The 21782-nt window shown below is 39.6% G+C and overlaps 1 protein-coding gene across 4 annotated transcripts in view; it reads right to left on the reverse strand.

Annotated features, from left to right (window-relative positions):
* DIS3L2 (DIS3 like 3'-5' exoribonuclease 2) overlaps positions 1 to 21782 on the reverse strand; it is a 354056-nt gene that overhangs the window by 167368 nt on the left and 164906 nt on the right. The gene's annotated exons all lie outside the window — the stretch shown is intronic.

The raw sequence follows: 21782 nt of genomic DNA on the forward strand, positions 1-21782 counted from the left end.
TCTAAAACCTACACTCTAGTATTTCACTCCTGTGCTATCAGGGCCATTAACATTTCAAACTTCTGGGACAGAAAAGTAACCAGTGGCACCAAGGCATAAAGCGGGGAGGAAACGAGTTGTGAAGGACTGTTAACTGGCTTGATGCTCCCTCTCCCAAACCAACATGTAACCCAAAGCAGGACAAAACTTGATTCTCACCCTTGAATTTGGAATCAGGACAGGAAGGGAGAGTGAGAGAAAGAGGAAGGTATGTGAGGGGAGAAGAGGCAGAGAGAAACAAGGCTCCTTCTGGGTGGCTGTGGTAGCTCCTAGTAGCAGTCATCCCCCGCGAGGGGCAGGAAGCAAGAGAGGCTGGTGTGAGTTAGGGGAAGCCAGGGTGCAGAGGGCGTGAGGGGCGGAGGTGAAGCAAGAAGCCTTTCTGGGTTTCCTGCCTCACTGCAGTCCCTGGTTCCCTGCCCTTGAATTCTGGGAGTCACCACAGGATCCTTAAAACAAATTCCCCTTTCTGCTTAAGTGAGCTCCAGTGGTTTCTGTTATTTGGGACCAAAAGTCTTAATTAATGCAACAGCTGTGGAAAGTTTCCTAGAATGGCTAACTCGTTGTGGCTTTCCCCAAGGCTTTCTCGTTAGCAAGTCATGACAGAATGTTACAGCTGATGCTTCCACGCTGCCCACTCCTGGGAGCCCCAGGTGCTGGGAAGCAGAGGGACGGCATGGCAGGGTATCAACTGAGTTACTATTGTGGGAGGAGGGGAAGTGCCGCACTACATAGCATACAGGATCTAGTTCCAACCAGGGATCGAACCCATGCCCCCTGCAGTGGAAGCCCAGAGTCTTAACTGCTGGACCACCCAGGAAGTCCCTCAAGTTTCTATTTCAAAAACAAAGTAATTTTTAGAAGGATTGCTTCTGTAATTCTAATTACACAAAGTACAATGCTATGACATCTTTTTGGCCAGTAGAGATTTGAAGGAGGCTCTAACTTCTCCTTTCTCAATATGGGGAGGGGAAGCATGCGGTGTTTGTTTGTTTACTGATTTGATGTTTTCTTTGTTTTTTTTAAATGTTTTATCAAAAGTGTGAGTTTTAATGTGGAGACATTACGGAGATGGTGGTAAGAGGTTCTGAGACTACAGAACTGAATTCAAGTCCAAGCTTTGCCCCTCTCAGCCATGTGACCTTGGGCAAGTGACTACACTCATCTGAGCCACAGTTTCTTCATCTGTCCAACAGGGGTGATTATTGGATAAAAAGTTCATTTGGGTTTTTCTGTATCATCCCAAACTAACCTTTCGGCCAATCCAATATTTCACAGGGTTGTTTTAATGATTAAATAAGGTAATGCTTAAGTATAAAATAATTATACCTATCAAAAAGTACAAAGGATGCAGTCAATAAATTATATTTTGGTATATGTATATTTGCCACATTAGCAACAAGGCTAAATGAAAACTTCAAACTTTCCCATGTGTTAATTTTCCTTATCCTGGATATTTCTGGCAGAACGTAATGGAGATGATCTATTACTAAGGAACAGATCTTTCTCTTGGTGTGTCCTTGGTGTGCATCAAGCCCCAAGGCAGAGACAACAGGAAAGGGACACCCGATGAGCGCCTCATACGTGCCCAGCACCATGTCAGGTCTGACCAACAGTCAAGATCATGCGAGTGACTTAATATTTTCAAAGTAACTCTATTTCAAAAAAGAAACGATTAAATATGGCTATAGAAAAGGATAATTGAACACACATTTAAAGCATTATTATGCTTGTGGGAACACTCCTATCCTAGGAATTCTAATTACATCTGTAAGACCACAGGAGAACTGTTTAAACAATCACAATTTGAAACTCTGGATTCTCCCACATACAAACTTTGGTATAATTCCACTAGGTCACCTCTCAGGCAAAAAGAATACAGGGCAACTTTACATTTGCACACTCTGAGTGAATATATGTAACAAATATGAGTAAATATATGCAACAAAACCATCACACACGTAACAGAACCTCTATGCACATCAGCGCCTTCCCCTGAAACCTACAAAGAGACTCCATACACTTGCTCACATAATGCCACAACTGCTCAAGAGGTTTTTGGAATTCTGTAAGAACTACTTTCTAAGCCAATTCACGAGCTTCACAAGAAAATCAGTTTTACTACTTATAATTATATTTTTTTTTTTGAAGTCGTATTATCCAGCCTGATCACCCACCTGATTCACCACTCTTGGCTCCAAACTGACTTGGCTGTTTCCAAAATTCAAATGCACTCTCAAAAGATGAAGATTTGCCATTGTTGAAAATGTGCCTTAGGCTCTGAAGGCAATTTCCGAAGAGGAGTCCAAAAATGTGTATGGTTCCTTATCCGCTGCCTGCCAGCAGGCTCAAACCCTCCTCATTATCACAAACATCTTCAGGACCCTGCTTCTGTCAAGCTCCCCATCACAGCCTCTGGCATGGCAAAGCCTTTTGAAAGGCATGTGTGTATTTATCATACCCACTTTTTCATGTCCCTTCCACTCTTTTGGCTCTAATGCCACTGAAACAACTCATGAGATAGTCCAAAGACAAAGAAAAGGGCTTGATAGATAAATGCAATGACTTCTGTCCCAGAGCCCAGAGTAGCTCACCCTTACTTGGAACTTGCCACCACCTGTGCCTTCTCTTTTTCTTTAACTCTTCTAACATCCTCCTTTCTGTAGCCCGCTCCTCACCTTTTCCTAAGAAGCTTCCCCCCTTTAAACGCTGGAGCTCTTCACAGTCCATCACTGGTCCTCTTTCCCTTTTTCGACTATAGCCTTACTAGGTATATTCATTCACTTTGTGGCTTTAACTACTACTTCATGTACCGGAGTAGGTATCTGCAGCCCAGACTCCTTTCATGAGTGCCAGGTTTTTCTTTCTGCCTCTTGGACATTTCCTATTGATTATCCTAGGCACTTAATACCCAAATTTTACTCATCTTCCTCCATCCAAACTTTTTGTTCTTGCCCTCTAACTCACACCCTCAGATTTTCCTGAACTTAACCTAGGTCTAAGGTTACTGACATACAGACATATCTGCCTACTGAAAGGTCTTCTCAGAGAATGTCAGTAACAGTGTTAATTGCCTTTTCCTCTTCCTTTTTAAATAACAATAAGACAAAGCCTGTGGAAATTATATTCATCCCTCACGATCAAGTTCAAAGATTACCTGGCTTTAAAGTTTCCTCATGCAAAATTAATTACTTTCTCATCTGTGTTCATCTGGTACCCCTTTAAAAAAATTTAAACTTTTACTTTGAGATAATCATTGATTAATACACAATGATAAGAAATAATAGAAAGATGCTTTATCTTCCTGTTGGGGCTTCCGAGGTGGCTCAGTGGTAAAGAATCCACCTGCCAATACAAGAGACGCAAGAGATGTGGGTTTGATGCCTGGGTCGGGAAGATCCCCTGGATGAGGAAATGGCAACTGGTTCCAGTATTTTGCCAGGAGAGGAAAATTCTATGGACAAAGGAGCCAAGCAGGCTACAGTCCATGGGGTTGCAAAGAGCCGGACACAACTGAGCACACACACATCTTCCTTTTACGTGACTTCCAATGGTAGATCTTACAAAATTACAGTACAATACCAAAACCAGGATGTTGACGTTGAGACAGTGCACTGATCTTATTTAAATAACCCATTGGTACCTATATTCATAAAGTCCTCAACAATTTCATCATACGCAGAGGTTCATGTAAGCACCACCTCAGTCAAGATAAAGAATGCTATCTTATCTCAGGGATGCTTCAAGTTGTCTGTTAATAACAATCATACCCAACTCCCACCAGTCTGCACGCCTCAGTCCTTGACAACTACAAACCTATTCTTCATTTTTAAAATGTGTCTTTCCTAAAAAGTGACATCAATAGAATCATACAGATGTAAACCTTGCAGACTGGCTTTTTTTTTTACTAGCTTATTTCCTGAAGATTCATGCCATTGTTGTGTATATTAATAGTCCATTCCCTTCTGTTGCTGAGTACCATTCCATGATGTAGATGTACCGTAGCTTGTCTAACCATTCGCCCATGGAAGGAAATCTGAGTTGTTTCCAGTCTGGGGATGTTACAACTAAACATACTATGAAAACCTGTGCATAAGTTTTTGCGTGAACCGTAAGTTTTCATTTTTCTGGAATAAATGCCTAGGAATACAATTACCAGGCTATATGGTGGTTGCATTTAGCTTTTTGAGAAACTGTAAAAAGTGTTTCCAGAGTGGCTGTGCCATTTTACCTTTCTACTAGCAGTGTGGGAATGAATCACTTTCTCTGCTTGGAACTTTCTCATAGACTTTGGTTTTTGCTTTTACTTTAGCCATTCTGATAGGTAAGTATTGGTATTTTCATTGTAGACTTAATTTGCATTTTCTAGTGGCTAATGATATTAAACTTAAAAAATATTTATTATTTATTTATCCATTTGGCTGCACCAGGTCATAGCTGGAGCACTCAGGTTCTTTGATCTTCACTGTAGTAGGGAGATCTTTAGTTGCAGCATGCAAACTCTCAGTTGTGGCACATGGGATCTAGTTCCCTGACCAGGGATTGAACTCACGCACCCTGCATTGGCAGCATGGAGTCTTAGCCACTGGGCAAAAGCCAGGGAAGTCCTTAAACATTTTTTTGTTTATGCATTTGCCTTAAGCGGCATGTGTCTTCTGCCAATTTTCTAACTGGATTGCTCTTATACTGTCGAGTTTTAAGGCTTCTTTCCCTATGTATTGTAGATACTACTCCTTTGTTGGATATGCAATTTGCAAATATTTTCTCCCAGTCTAGCTTGTCTTTTCATCGTCTTAACAGAGTCTTTCACAGAAAAACAAAAACTTCTAATGTCATTGAGAACCAATTTATCAATATTTCCTGATATGGACTGTGCTTTTTGTGTCAAGTCTAAGAACTCTTTGGAAGTGTGGAAGCATGTGTGCTCAGTTGTGCCTGATTCTTTGCAACCCCATGGACTGAAATCCGCCAGGCTCCTCTGTCCATGAGATTTCCCAGGTAAGAATACAGAAGTGGGTTAACATTTCCTTCTCCAGGGGATCTTCCTGAACCAGGGATCAAACATGCATCTCCTGCATTGGCAGGTCGATTCTTTTACCACTGAGCCACCAGGGAAGTGGCAAAGTAGAACCCATCCCTTTACTAACCTTCTATCACGCAAGTATTCTATACACTTATCTGTGAGTTTTAGAGTTTATAATGAAGCCCATTTTCAGTTAATTTTTGCCTAAAGCATGAGTTTTAGGTCAAGGATCATTCACTTGTCTATGTAAACTCAATTCCTCCAACAAACATCATTTGCTGGAAGGCTATCTTTCCTTCACTGAATTGCTTCTGATTCTCTGTCAAAAATTAATTGGGCATATTTGTGTGGAACTAATCCTGAGCTTTCTATTGTTTCATATATCGATGTGCCTATCGCCCATAGGTTTTTTGTAGATGATCTTTATCAAGCTGAGAATGTTCTTCTCTTTGTCTAGTTTGCTGAGAGCTTTTGGTATGAATGTGTTGAATTTTCTCCAAATGCCTTTTCTGTAATAGTTGATGGGATCTTACAATTTTAAGTTTTTGTTTATTCTGTTGACATGATAGATTACATGTATTGATTTTTAACAATGGTTTTTAAAATTTTTTATTTATTTATATTTTTTTGGCTGTGCTGGGTCTTCATTGCTGCCCAAGTTTTTCTCGAGTCATGGCATGCAGGCTTCTCATTGATGTGAACATGAGCTCTAGAATACAGGTTTTGGCAGTTGCGATAAGAGGGTTCAGTAGTTGTTGTTCCTGGGTTGTAGAGCACAGGTTCAATAGTTGAGGTGCATAGGTTTAGTTGCTCCGCGGCACCGGGGATCCTCCCTGACCAGGGATTGAACCCATGTCTCCTGCATTGGCAGGCAGATTCTTTACCACTGAACCACCAGGGAAGCCCGTAATAATAATTTTATTAAGATATAATTCACACACCATAAAATTCACTCTTTAAAATATACAATTCAAGCTTTGCACAGTTGTAGTACTGCAACCAGTGAGGTTTATTCAAGGCATGATTACTGCTAATTGGGAATAAATCACATGGACACTTCAGAGTTACATAATCATTTCCCTTACCTACTCTCATAATATTTTCATCACCCAAAACAGAAACTCCATGCCCATTAGCACTTACTTCACATCTCCCCTTCCCTGTTGTCCCTAGCCACCACTATGTGACTTTCTTATCTGTAGTATACCATGTGACCTTTTATGTCTGGTTCCTTTAGCTTGGCATTATGTCTTCAAGTTTCATCCATTTTGCAGCACGTATCTGAACTTCATTTCTTTTCATGGCCAAAAAATATTCCAATGAATGAATGCACCACATAGTGTTAATCTGTTTACAGCTGACAGACATTTAGGTTGTATCCATTTTTTGGCTATTAAGGAAATGCTGTTATGAACATCCACATTTAAGTTTTTGGGTGGATATGTTTCTAATTCTTTAACAGCCAAACTGATGGCTCATTACCTCTATGTTTAACCCTTTGAGGAACTGCCAGTTTTCCAAAGTGGCTACATCATTTTACATTCACACCAGCAATCTGTGAGGATTTCAATTTCTCTGCACCCTCATTAACACTTGTTATCTGTATTTTTGACCATAGCTATCCTAGTGGGTTACAGTGTTATCTCATTATGGTTCGCATTTTCATAATGACCTATGATATTGAGCATTTTTCATGTATTTATTGGGTATTGGTATATCTTCAAATTCTTTGCTCATTTAAACTGAGTTCTATTACTAAGTTGTAAAAGTTTTACATACTCTGGATACAAGTCCCTTTAAAGATTAGATACATCATTTGCAAATATTTGGCCCATTGTGTGGTCTTTGTCTACTAATATCTGACAGTATTCTTTGAAGCACAAGTTTTTAATTTTGACGAAGTTGAATTAATCTGTTTTTTTCTGTGATCACTTTTCCTTTGCCTGATCAAAGCTGATGAAGATTTACTCCTACACACATCTGGTGTCAGAAGCAAAGCAGCACTACATGCAAGTACTAAGAGCAGAAGACACATAGGAGGAATGTGCTTTTCTTTATAGGGCATGCAAGGCTTACTGAATCTGTAGGCTCGTCTTTGGCCGAATTGGGGAAGTTATCAACCATCATTAGCTGGGTATAAGCTTAGTTCCCCACTAAGCCCCACTGCCATCAGGAAGAGGAAAAGCTAAAGTCTGGAGTACACTACTTTGTCACTATAATTTGGGGGCAGAAGCTCAAATCCCTGTTGACACAAGGAAAGGGAAGCAGGTAAGTGCTAAATATCCCTCTCCCACCATGCTGTTTATGCTGGTAGAAGGCAGAGGCTCAGCTTGCCCTGAGCTCCACTGACACCAGGCAAGGATGTTACGGTGAGTGGCCCTGACCAATAGTCTCTTTGCTGCCAGGTAGGAATGGAGGCTCATCTCATCACTGGAAGCTGCTGGTACGACTCTCGGGGGACAGTGGGAAAACGCTTCCTTTTACTGGACAGCGGACAGAAGATCAGCTCCACTCTTGGTTCTGTCAGTTCTACCCACGGCGGGGAAACAGAACAGTCTGCTTCCACTGGATGGGAACAGGTGAGCTCCCTGCTTGGCCCCGGTGACCCTATAGCAGTTAGGGAATTGGAGCATGCCTGCTTCCACTTAGGAGGGGAAAGAAGAATGGCTTCATGCTTAGTTTCACTGACACCACTCTGGCAGGGGAATTAGAGCACTGCCAACCACTTCTGGGCAGGGGAGGGAAGATTAGTCCCCTGCTCAGATCTGCAGACATCTCCCTAAGCAGGAATCAGTGTCACCTGCAATGTGGCAGGCAGAATGGAAGATTAAGTCCCTGCATGGCTCCACAGACATCACCAAGTTGGGGGGAGGGAGGGAGCAATTGGAGCACTGCTGCCTGATTTCATAAGATAGAATGGGGCGGGGTGCAGACTGTTAACATTGTGCCCAGGCCCACAGAAACCACGGTGTGTGTGTGTGTCTTTTCCACTGGCATTTGGTTGGAGTATGGTGAGCATTGCTAAAAAGCTTTTCTGTTTTAGACCACCCTTTTCTTGGTCTTTTGGCTAAAAGAAAAAGGTTTCTCTTGGAGATCGCTTTTCCTGTGCTTTTTGGCCATTCCAGCTTGGCAATTTCCACAGTACCCTATTTAGGATATGTAGGAGACAATAAGAAAACCAGGGGATCACTGGCATGCTGGCCCTCGAGTCCTGACACCCCCTAGGCAATCTACCTTCTCTTCCCCTCCTTTCAGAATCTTCCTGTATGTGTTTGTTGTGTTATGCCCCATGTTTATAGTTGTTGACACAAAGGGCCAGGAAGAATGCGTTTACTCCATCTTTGTCAGAAATAGAAGTTGTGCCTTATTTTATTACAGTAATGTTAACATTTTACTCTTTAGCGTGAAAATCAGATAGGAAAACATCTTAACAACTTCTTTTTTGAAGGCACTGGACTGTGTTTTATCTATATTTTTGCCTAGGAATATAAAAAAACAAATAGGAATGATTCCTACTCTTGCTTAAAAACACATTCAGTTCAGTTCTGAATACATTAACACATTGTGCAAACTTCTAAATAAAACCCTTTTTGTCTTTTTCTCCTTTATCTTATACATATATATGCATATATGATTTATTATATACCAGTTAGTTTCTAGAAACAGAAAGGCAAGTAAGATCTAGTCCTTGTTCTTGAGGACACTGCCCTCCATCAGAAAGAGAGAGCTGTACACAGGTAAATTAGAAATACAGTATGGCAAGTGTTATAACATAGATATGAACAAATGGTCAAGAGAAAGAAGAATGGGGCATGACTAATACTTTCAGAGTGAGATGTCAAAAGATTCACAGTAGTGAAGACGGGTCCTGAAAAATGGATGAAATGCACTACAGGGCAAGGGCAAGATACACAACGACCAGAGAGTGAAATGTCTGGGGAAAGATGAAGGGTTAAGCATAGAACAAGATATTGCATAGAAAGCTAAGAAATTTATCCCCCTCTTTTCCTATTATCAATGAAGTTGTTCATTTCACTCCACTGATATGGATATCAAGCTGTCCAACATTTCTAAATCGTTAAGAATGATTTCCCCATGCAATTATTTACTTCTCATGGCCCTTATTTTCAAATTCTATCTTTCTCTTCTCTCTGTTATCTTCAGGGCGGGTTTGCTTCTTTCTCAAAACTTTCGGCTGGAAGTTGTCTCCTTTTAGCCCCCTCCCCGGCATTAAAAAGTGAAGAGACTTGAGAACGACAGCGGTGGGACTGGCAGAGTATGGATGTCTCCATACAAGCATTAGTAACACTGGTGAAATGGTTAAAATCAACCTTTTCATAATTCCAGAAATTAACCAGAGGCCTATAAAAATATGATGTACAGTTATTCAAGAGAAATAGATGAATTTCAATTAGAACAGTGAGCTCTGTACGGTTTTTACTTGCCTTATTCCCATAACCCTCTCCCCAGGTCTGAGGTGGCCTTGAAAACCAACAGCTTTCTAATTCTGGTGAAAACCAATAGCCTAGCAGCCACTGGAGGGGACAGAAAAGGTTCAGAAGCTCACCAAAATCTGCATTCTTGTCATTCTGGGAGTTGTCTGGCAGTTCCCTGAAAAACCCCCTTCATGTTACTTTGACCTGACTCATACCTAGCTCCTATGCAAAAAGCTTTATAGCCTCAGGGGTGCTTGTTAAAAAACAGTCAGCAGCAATTATTTAACATTACAGATTTCTGATTTCTGAGATAGGGTAACAGCTGGAAAATAAGGAGCTAACCAAAAAAGTTAACGGGGTCCCCAGGGGTCTTTGCAAAGACTTGACATCTCATCCTGGGGGTTGAGACAGCTGCGCATGTGCATAAAGCTGCGCACATGCCCAGGAGACACCAGATAAGGACTTACGCTTGCACTTCAGCTGACCTTGAAGCTCTGCACAGCAGGAAGTGAAAACTAAGGCAGAGCTGTAAAGTGCTTGTCTGACCATTGGAGGTATGACCCAACACATGCACAGAGGCTCTCAGCAGAGGCTAGGAGACTACTGGTTCAAAGCATTTAAGAAAATCTCCATTCATTCATTCAGTTCAGTTCAGTTCAGTCGCTCAGTCGTGTCCGACTCTTTGTGACCCCATGAATCGCAGCACGCCAGGCCGCCCTGTCCATCACCAACTCCCGGAGTTTACCCAAACTCATGTCCATTGAGTCGGTGATGCCATCCAACCATCTCATCCTCTGTCATCCCCTTCTCCTGCCCTCAATTTTTCACAGCATCAGGGTCTTTTCAAATAAGTCAGTTCTTTGGACCAGGTGGCCAAAGTATTGGAGTTTCAGCTTCAGCATCAGTCCTTCCAGTGAACACCCAGGACTGATCTCCTTTAGGATGGACTGGTTGGATCTCCTTACAGTCCAAGGGACTCTCAAGAGTCTCCTCCAACACCACAGTTCAAAAGCATCAATTCTTCGGTGCTCAGCTTTCTTCACAGTCCAACTCTCATATCCACACATGACCACTGGAAAAACCATAGCCTTGACGAGATGTTGACAAAGCAATGTCTCTGCTTTTTAATATGCTATCTAGGTTGGTCATAACTTTCCTTCCAAGGAGTAAGCGTCTTTTAATTTCATGGCTGCAGTCACCATCTGCAGTGATTTTGGAGCCCAGAAAAATAAAGTCTGACACTGTTTCCACTGTTTCCCCATCTATTTCCCATGAAGTGATGGGACCGGATGCCATGATCTTAGTTTTCTGAATGTTGAGCTTTAAGCCAACTTTTTCACTCTCAATTTCATCAAGAGGCTCTTTAGATCTTCTTCGCTTTCTGCCATAAGGGTGGTGTCATCTGCATATCTGAGATTACTTATATCTCTCCCAGCAATCTTGATTCCAGCTTGTGCTTCTTCCAGCCCAGCGTGTCTCATGATGTACTCTGCATATAAGTTAAATAAGCAGGGTGACAATATACAGCCTTGACATACTCCTTTTCCTATTTGGAACCAGTCTGTTGTTCCATGTCCAGTTCTGACTGTTGCTTCCTGACCTGCATACAGGTTTCTCAAGAGACAGGTCAGGTGGTTTGGTATTCCCATCTCCTTCAGAATTTTCCACAGTTTATTGTGATCCACACAGTCAAAGGCTTTGACATAGTCAATAAAGCAGAAATCGATGTTTTTCTGGAATTCTCTTGCTTTTTCGATGATCCAGTGGATATTGGCAATTTGATCTCTGTTTCCTCTGCCTTTTCTAAAACCAGCTTGTACATCTAGAAGTTCGCGGTTCACGTATTGCTGAAGCCTGGCTTGGAGAATTTTGAGCAGTACTTTACTAGCATGTGAGATGAGTGCAATTGTGCGGCAGTTTGAGCATTCTTTGACATTGCCTTTCTTTGGGATTGGAATGAAAACTGACCTTTTCCAGTCCTGTGGCCACTGTTGAGTTTTCCAAATTTGCTGGCATGTTGAGTGTAGCACGTTCACAGCATCATCTTTGAGGATTTGAAATGGCTCAACTGGAATTCCATCACCTCCACTAGCTTTGTTTGTAGTGATGCTTCCTAAGGCCCACTTAACTTCACATTCCAGGATGTCTGGCTCTACAAGAGCGTGAGTGATCACACTATCGTGATTATCTGGGTCGTGAAGATCTTTCTTGTACAGTTCTTCTGTGTATTCTTGCCATCTCTTCTTAATATCTTCTGCTTCTGTTAGATCCATACCATTTCTGTCCTGTCTTGAGCCCATCTTTGCATGAAATGTTCCCTTGGTATCTCTAATTTTCTTGAAGAGATCTCTAGTCATTCCCATTCTATTGTTTTCCTCTATTTCTTTGCATTGATCGCTGAGGAAGGCTTTCTTATCTCTCCTTGCTATTCTTTGGAATGCTGCATTCAAATGAGTATCTCTCTCTTTTTCTCCTTTGCTTTTGGCTTCTCTTCTTTTCATAGCTATTTGTAAGACCTCCTCAGACAGCCATTTTGCGTTTTTGCATTTCTTTTTCTTGGGGATGGTCTTGATTCCTGTCTCCTGTACAATGTCACGAATCTCCGTCCATAGCTCATCAGGTACTCTGTCTTCAGATCTAGTCCCTTAAATCTATTTCTCACTTATATCATTTAAAATGGAAGAGATATAGGTATAACTTTTTTATATAGATACAGCATGCAAACAATAATCAAAAAGAGCGGAGTACCTAAACTAATAGCAAAACAGATTCCAAAATAAAAACTGTTACTAGAGACAAAAAGGACAGTTTATAATGATAATGGAATCAATCCACCCAGTGAATGTTATCAGCGAGATACTGTCAATGAGCTACTATTCCATACCTGTAAGAATCGCTATAATTACAAATACAAATAACAAGTGTTGGTGAAAACATGGAGCAATTAGGACACTCACAGACTGCTAGTAGGAAGGTAAAGCTGTGAAGTCACTTTGGAAGAAAGTCTGAGTTACTCAAAAGGTTAAATATAAAGTGACTACATGAACCAGCAATTCCACTCCTAGGTATACACTCAAAGAATTGAAAACATATGTCCACACAAAAATCTGTACACAAATATTCACAGCAGCACTATTTTTAACAGCTAAAAAGCAGAAACACCCTAAATGTCCACCAACAAATGGGTAAACAAAATGTGGTATATCCATACAATGGAATGCTATTCGGCCATAAAAAGGGTTGAAATATTGACATATGCTGCAGGACGGGTGAATCTTGAAAACATTATGCCAAGTAAAAGAAGCCAGATACAAAGGCCACTTATTACATGAATCTACTTACATGAAATGTCCAGAATAGGGAAATCATAGAGACAGAATGTAGATTAACTGTTGCTAGGAGTTAGGTGGAGAGGGAACAGGAACTGACTGCCAATAAGTCTTGGATTTCTTTTGCAAGTGGTGAAAACGTTCTGAAATTAGTGGTGATGGTTGCATAATTTTAAGAATGTCCAAGAAATTGTCGAATTGTACATTAAAAAGGTGAATTTTATGGTATTTGCATATCCCAATATAAAAAACATTTCAGAGACTTTGCCACTTGACATTTAATTGTGCCTAAATCCTACTACCACACCATTGCACTCATCTTACACGCTAGTAAAGTAATGCTCAAAATTTTCCAAGCCAGGCTTCAGCAATACACGAACCGTGAGCTTCCAGATGTTCAAGATGGTTTTAGAAAAGGCAGAGGAAACAGAGATCAAATTGCCAATATCCACTGGATCATCGAAAAAGCAAGAGAATTCCAGAAAAACATTGATTTCTGCTTTATTGACTATGCCAAAGCCTTTGACTGTGTGGATCACAATAAACTGTGGAAAATTCTGAAGGAGATGGGAATACCAGACCACCTGACCTGCCTCTTGAGAAACCTGTATGCAGGTCAGGAAGCAACAGTCAGAACTGGACATGGAACAACAGACTGGTTCCAAATAGGAAAAGGAGTATGTCAAGGCTGTATATTGTCACCCTGCTTATTTAACTTATATGCAGAGTACATCATGAGACACGCTGGGCTGGAAGAAGCACAAGCTGGAATCAAGATTGCTGGGAGAGATATAAGTAATCTCAGATATGCAGATGACACCACCCTTATGGCAGAAAGCGAAGAAGATCTAAAGAGCCTCTTGATGAAATTGAAAGAGGAGAGTGAAAAAGTTGGCTTAAAGCTCAACATTCAGAAAACTAAGATCATGGCATCCGGTCCCATCACTTCATGGGAAAAAGATGGGGAAACAGTGGAAACAGTGTCAGACTTTATTTTTCTGGGCTCCAAAATCACTGCAGATGGTGATTGCAGCCATGAAATTAAAAGACGCTTACTCCTTGGAAGGAAAGTTATGACCAACCTAGATAGCATATTAAAAAGCAGAGACATTACTTTGCCAACAAAGGTCCGTCTAGTGAAGGTTATGGTTTTTCCAGTGGTCATGTATGGATGTGAGAATTGGACTGTGAAGAAAGCTGAGCACCGAAGAATTGATGCTTTTGAACTGTGGTGTTGGAGAAGACTCTTGAGAGTCCCTTGGACTGTAAGGAGATCCAACCAGTCCATCCTAAAGGAGATCAGTCCTGGGTGTTCACTGGAAGGACTGATGCTGAAGCTGAAACTCCAATACTTTGGCCACCTCATGTGAAGAGTTGATTCGTTGGAAAAGACCCTGATGCTGGGAGGGATTGGGGGCAGGAGGAAAAGGGGACGACAGAGGATGAGATGGCTGGATGGCATCACCGACTCGATGGACATGAGTTTGGGTAAACTCCGGTAGTTGGTGATGGACAGGGAGGCCTGGCGTGCTGTGGTTCATGGGGTCGCAAAGAGTCATATGCAACTGAGCGACTGAACTGAACTGAACTCCTACTAGTTTACTCTAAATCCTCAGCCACCCACATAAAAATAAGTTTTTTTTATCATTACAGTATAACTTCCAAACCAATTTTATGTATTTAGAATGTATAGAAATTAATCTTCTTTCCTATGCAGTCATATTTGTATAATGGTACAAAATTATTTCTAAGAATACATTCAAATACTGTCTTCTCTGTCAACAGGCATTTTTCTACCTGTTCAGATAAAATCTACTAATATTTGGCTTTTTATTTTCTTTGAGATTTAGTGCTACTTATCAACATAAATTTTATGTTAACAAATTACTCAAGTACTTATAATTAAGAATATCCACTTGCGGATCTACTTTAGGACCTATTCATCTTTGTTACTATCTATCAGTTTCTTGTATTTTCATAAACAGTGAGTTGGGATTTATATGAAGGCAATAGCACTGCTGTTTCAAATGACAGTGACAGCTTCCTCCAGACTTCCTGGGGTTTAGACAGTAAAGCGTCTACCTGCAATGCAGTAGACACAGGTTCAATCCCTGGGTCAGGAAGATCCCCTAGAGAAGGAAAAGGCAATCCATTCCAATATTCTCACCTGGGAAATTCCATGGACAGAGGAGCCTGGCAGGCTACAGTCCCTGGGGTTGCAACAGTCAGACACGACTGAGCAACTAACACAATTTAACTTTGCTTCCCACCAGGCAAGAAAAGAAGGGGTTCCCTTGGCAATGGAAGAGCTGAGTGTGCTTTAAAGACTGTGCTTTAAGCACAGTTCTTGAATTCCTTCTGTTGCCCACAGTGAAGCACAGTCAATATTTGTCAGATAAATGTGGCCGATAACCACCAGTGGAATACCACTTTCTTTCAAATCCAAGAATTTTGCTTTGAATAATTCAGAAAGGACATCCCAAACACAGTCACACACCATTAGACCTATTACGTTTTGAAATATTTAGTTTAGCAATTTCATAGTTTATACTAAGGAACACTAGTTTCATGAGATGATCCACAAAAAAAAAAAAAAAATGTTGTAAGAAGTGTATTAACCCAACGTTTTCCAAAACAGGATGGCCACAGAATCTTTTTTCTCCATAGCACATATTAAAATCCCAAAGAACTTGCAGCCTACCAACACCTTTTGGAAAACCTAACTTGGTCAAATAATCCATTTTACCAAAGATGAAACTTCAGTTTCACCTATGCTCACTGTCTCCCCAAAAGGAATTGATTTTCCCAAGGTCACCCAGCTAGTCCCTAACTTCCAGTGCTCCTTCTTTGCTGCCACACTCCCTCACCAGAGGGACCTTTTCTAAATGGCAATTTAATCAGACTGGACTTCCTGATAAACAGCAAGATCATTAGTCATTTAATGTTAGTTATGTTTGAAAGCTTTCCCACAAGAGGCTTGACCTGAAAGAGGTTAGTATTATATGTCTCTCCTTTCAAGTTGCTATTTCAAGGTTGGTTTTACCTGGAGTGAGAGGAAATTTCTGTCTATCTGGAACAGTTCCATCCTGAAGAAATTTCAATATTTCTCACCACAACACCCTTTCTGTGCTCAGTATTTTTAGCTCATTGTTTTCTATTTTGGCAGCTGAGAAGCTGCAGTTTGTAATTTTACCTCCAGCTTCATATTTCTTCTTAAAAGTGAATACAATGTCCTGTTTATAATAATAAAATCACTAGTTGGCAGAAAGACATTAAACGGAAAAAAAAAAAGAGAGAGAAAGCAATTGGAAAATTTAGAGCAAGCAATTTTAAGTGCCAAGTTTCGCATTTGTAATGGTCCGGTGGAGGTCACTGGGCTTCCTTTTTATTGAGGGAATAGTAAAGAAATAGATATCCACAAGTTCTCCTGTGAAAAACTATAGAAATCACCTCCACTTCAATGAAGCTCATAGTTTTACTGAAAAGTGACATGATCCAAACTTCTACAATACTACTGAAGTATAAAAATCAGTTTAGCATGGTATTTTTCCCCTCCAATAATTTAGGTTTTCACTTTCTACTTTAATTGAGCTTAAGCTTTGGTTTCAGTTTAGCAACAAAGGAAGCAAAACAATATGAATGAAATTGGAAATAATTGGAGCCAGTCTCAGAAATAACCTTGGGGTTTCTTGGGCTTCTGGTGCAACCCCCTTTAAGCAGTTTCCTTGAATATATTCTCTTCCTGATCCCCAAAGGTTTGCAGTATTGGTGTTTTTTTTTTTTTTTTTTTTTTTAACCTCAAATGCCCTGCTAAGGAGAGCTGCAGGTTAGGTCATGCAAGCACCAATTCTCCAAAGACTGAAGCCCAAGGTCCAGAAAAATGGTGCTCCCAATCAGAAGGGCCAGATTCCTCCTAGGAGTTCACACCAGCCTTCTTTCTTGAAAATTGCTAACCAACCATTTTTCTTTTCAAAACAAACACTATTTCTCTCAACTTCAGTTTGCAAAATATTACCCCAATTCCACTGGACTAAAAAACTGGAATTTTACTGACATAATTGGATTATGAGGTTTAAAGATTGATGGAACTTTTCTGTTCCAAATATAATTGTTCAAATACCAAACCTAAACGGGTATGTAGAAGTCCTTACATAGCTAGAGCCAGGGCAACATCGCAGGCTCCATGGCAGGGCGGCCCAGCAGAGCGGGTCAAGAAGCCATCAAAACCATAGGAGTGGTGAGCCCTGTTACAGTAGATCTGGGAGGCTTAAGGGAACACCCCACCCTTTCTGCAGCCACAGCCTGCCACTAAACAGAAGACTACTTAGTCACTCTAGTTCTAGAAATGCCTACTCATCTCTCAGATTTCAGCTCTAGCACCAATGACATTGGCAATTTGTTCATACGAACATTATAGGACTTGCCATTCTCTGTTGTAATATATCTGAGTATAAGTCTGCCTTCCTATGAACAGTAAAGTCATGAAGAACAAGGGCTGGGCCTTGCTTGCCTTTGCATTTCCAGTGACTGATTTAGTATACTTGGTATATATTATTATGTACATATATATTATATATATAGATATATAAATAATACATATAAACACAAGAGGCTTCCCTGATAGCTCAGTTGGTAAAGAGTCTGTGTGCAATGCGGGAGACCCAGGTTTGATTCCTGGGTGGGCAAGATCCCCTGGAGAAAGAAATGGCAACCCACTTCAGTACTCTTGCCTGGAGAAATCCCATGGACAGAGGAGCCTGGTGGGCTACAGTCTATGGAGTCACAAGAGTCAAGACACAATTTAGTGACTAAATCGCCATATAGGAGAGAAGAGAGGAAAAAGAAAAAAATTTGATTTAGGAGTTTACAGAATATGTATTATTTATTCATAGCGTATGTTTCTTAGGGTATATTAGGATTCCTTCCTAGTTCTTTTGACTTTCCTAGAAAAATATTGGCAAAACCTCTTTGAAGGCACTGAACCTCTGAGCAGAAGAAATAAGAGTATTATAAATTCTTGTACCAAGTATCTCTCTTCCATTATAATTCCATATTTGACTACTGCTCCAAGACAGAGTTCCACAAGAACAGAAACCATTATCTACTTTTACTCATGTTGAATTTCTACTGCCCGTGGATGGTGTTCAATAAATATTTGTTGATAGGAAAATGAAATAAATTTATTACAAGACCAGTCAAAGAGAGGAAAAGGTAATCAGATCCAAATGCTCCAGCATACTAAGTACTTCTCTATTTTTTATTGTAAAAAAATAAGAAATTATTAACTGTGACTACATAAACACATGAGTTAACCCTGGCATACTCACAAGATGTGTGGATCAGGTGGTAAATGAGGTGAACCTCAGGTGTTCCAGAACACAAAAGGCAATGATATTGGCGCATTTGTTGGTTCTTTTATTTTCAACCAACTATGAACGATGGGTAATTACACATGCCCAGTACCATGGATTTATGGTTTTAGCGAAGTTAATCCTTACAAAATAGGTACGTGGCTAAAAAAAGACTGTTGCAAAGATCCAGATTGAAGATAATATTAAACTAATAATACTAATAGCACTAATACCATGAAAATAGCAAAGTTGACATTTTCTTCTGCTCCTAACATGAATTCATCATCAGCCACATTATGATTTCAAAACAATGACTGTCAATCATACGTTCCCTAGCAGATAGCTAGAAAAAAAAATACACTTAATTTGTCCCTTCAAGTAAATACGATCTTTTAACAATGATTTTTTAAAGTTATTGCTTTTTGAAAGCAAAATAAAACAAGAAACTCAAGTTTTTAATATAAAATTCTAAAAATGGATCTTTTGAAATGTTTCATTATTACACAATTTGGGGACCTAAAATGACCTAATCTTTTAAGCTACCAAACTGCTCATATCTGTACACTTAAATTTTCTCATGTATTTTTATAACTAGTTTTTAAAGATGCCAACTGAAAAATAATTGAAGATAATGAAACCATTTTTAAAAACTCTAAAAATGTAGCACCTTTCAATTTGTCCACAAGAAAGGACTGACATCATGAAAGGTGTAAGTCTATTAGATGGATTTCAAAATGAATCTGAATATGATCTGTAAATAGGATTGAAAAATGAGTATCATGATTTAGTGAGTTCAGCTCATTTCTTCCTAAGATATGAGGCATCTTTTCCAGTTATGATAACCATTAAAACCAAAACTAAGTATCAAAATATAAAATACTTAACACTCAGACCTTTGTATTTCCATATTGCAAGTTGCTCAAGCAAAATAAAAAAATAAAATATTCAATCACATTGCTTTCACCAAAAATAAGATTAATGATAATATGAACATCTTTTTCTACCTTTCTAAAGTAATATAAAATACATTAAAATTTGTTTCATTCTTATTTTTCCACTTTTATGTACATTAATAACATAATAAATTAGTGAAGTAGTACGTACACTTGTAATTTTAGAATAAAGGCACAGAAGTTACAGGAAATGCATGTTCAACAAAGTTTAGAGGTTACCACTTTAGGCATCAGGAAGCAGGTGAAAGATTTTAAGCCAAAGGAGTAAAAACAAAAGGATAAGATTTGAATTTTAGAAAAATAATTCCAGAGGATAATGGACAGGTAAAAAGCTCCTGGAAATTAAAGTTGTTTTTTTTTTTTAAAAACCCCTGTTATTGACATAAAGAACAGACTTTTGGACTCAGTGGGAGAAGGCAAGGGTGGGATGATTTCAGAGAATAGCATTGAAACATGTATATTACCATATGTAAAACAGATGACCATTGCAAGTTCGATGCATGAAGCAGGGCACCCAAGCTGGTGCTCTGGGACAATCCAGAGGGATAGGGTAGGAAGGCAGGTGGGAGGGGAGTTCAGATGGGGGGACATATGTATACCTGTAACAATTCATGTATGTATGAATTGATGTATGGCAAAAACCATCACAATACTGTTAAGTAATTATCCTCCAATTAAAATAAATAAAAATTTAAAAAAAGATAGTGATAGGCAAAAATGATATTTACAAAAGTGAAAAAAAAAAAAATCCCTGTTACTACACTAACAGCAGAGAGCATCCCACAGGCTCCCTGAATCTTTGGATCCTTTTGCAGGACACATAGGTATATTTTAACAGAAGCCTTCTGCAGAGCAAGACCTCCTAGTCTGTGGTCTAACTCAGAAGGTAACAGGGGCCAAAGAAAAAGGCAATGTGGGGCCATGAGAGGGGAATTGAGCAATACTGGCTGTGGGGATTATTGGCATGCCTTATTATTTACCTGCACGCTAGGAGTCAGGCTTGGAAAGATTGAGCACCTCTCTCTTCTGATATTTCCATTCATAATTTTAAAAAGTTATAAAGGTTATTTGTTTGAATAACTTGAATAACAGAGCAATTTATAAAATAAAAAGTAAAATACTGCCTCCATACCTCCTACCACTTCACTGAGTCCATGCACAATAATCACAGTCAGCAGTTCAATGTGTTTCCTTCCAGGACTTTTTAAAAAAATATATATATACTTTTATGTATACATGTATATGCATGTGAATGTACATATACATTTATATTATTTGACTATAAAAAACTAGGCTCATATTCTTACTGTTCTGAAACTTGCTTCTTTCACTTTGCAATATATGATGGCCATTTTTTTAGGAAAGTCCACATGGGTCTAGCTTCTTTTTTACAGTGGCGGGGAATGCTAGCTTATTGATATGAGATAGGTTATGTAACCATTCCTTTACTAGTGGACATCAGCAGTGTCACTTTTACAATAAGGCAGCAACAAACATTCATGTACATGTACCCTAATATACTTCCTTGAGTAGCATGAATTCCGAGAAATAAAGAGTTTTTAGGTGAAAGGGTAGGTACATTTAAAATGTCGACAGCTATGGAGGAATAGCTCTACTAACTTACACTTCAAACAACAAAATTCAGTCATCCATCCTATCTTTTTCTTATTAATTTTTTAATAGATTCCTAGATTTAGGAAAAGATCTCAGAAAACAAGTCCCTCCACTTGTATATGAGAATATGAAGGTTCAGAGAGAGTAATAAGATTATGGCCTCAGGATCCCAAAATCCTTGACAGGATAACTGACCAGAAGCAGTTCTATGAACAACAGTTACTGCTGAAAGCCAAGAAGAAAGCAACTTGAGTTAACTGACTTCAAATATAATGTGTGTTCCATTTGAGCCACTAACAAGTAGGAAAGGGAACCATCAACTCCTTTTCCTTGCCTACCCTTGGCAAGAAAAGAAAAAAAAAAAAAAAAGAAGTAAATTCCTAAAAGATACAAAAGCAAGAGGGACCCGTAAAGGAGGATTCTCTAACTAGGTGGAGTAATGGGCACCACAAGCTTAAGGTATCGTAAGCTCAGCTGCATGAAGTGAGCAAGTGTGGTGGTGGAAAAGACTCTGACATGGGATGACCTTAGCAAAAAACCTTCCACAGCCTCAGTGGGTTGTATGAAAAGTTTCTTGGTTCTGAATATCTCCATGTGGCATCCAAAATGAATGCCAGCACTGAAACCAAATTCTGAAGAGAAATATCAGAAAAGAACTAACATCCCACAATGAAGAAACATCTTCAAAGAAGATGTTGTTAAAAAAAATACCACAAAAGTACTTTCCAACAAATTCCAGACCTAAAAGTAAAGCTTTAAAATGAAGCTCCAAGCACAGAAGTCTTGAATCCTTTGCTCTGTGCCTGAAGAGGCCCATTTAAAGGAGGGCACTTCTAACCAGATAACACTGTCTTTATTGGACCAGACCTATGGGGCATAGCAATGAGGAAAGAAGGTGGCAACTGTACCTGTTGAAATTAGAATGGTCTAGAAGAAGAGTCAACACACATTTTCAATAAAGGGCTAGACAGCAAATATCTTAGGCTTTGCAGGCCATATGGCCTCTGTTGCAACTATTCAACCCAGCTATTGTATTGCAA

The sequence above is a fragment of the Cervus canadensis genome, chromosome 24, assembly GCF_019320065.1.
Source record: "Cervus canadensis isolate Bull #8, Minnesota chromosome 24, ASM1932006v1, whole genome shotgun sequence".
NCBI lineage: Eukaryota > Metazoa > Chordata > Mammalia > Artiodactyla > Cervidae > Cervus > Cervus canadensis.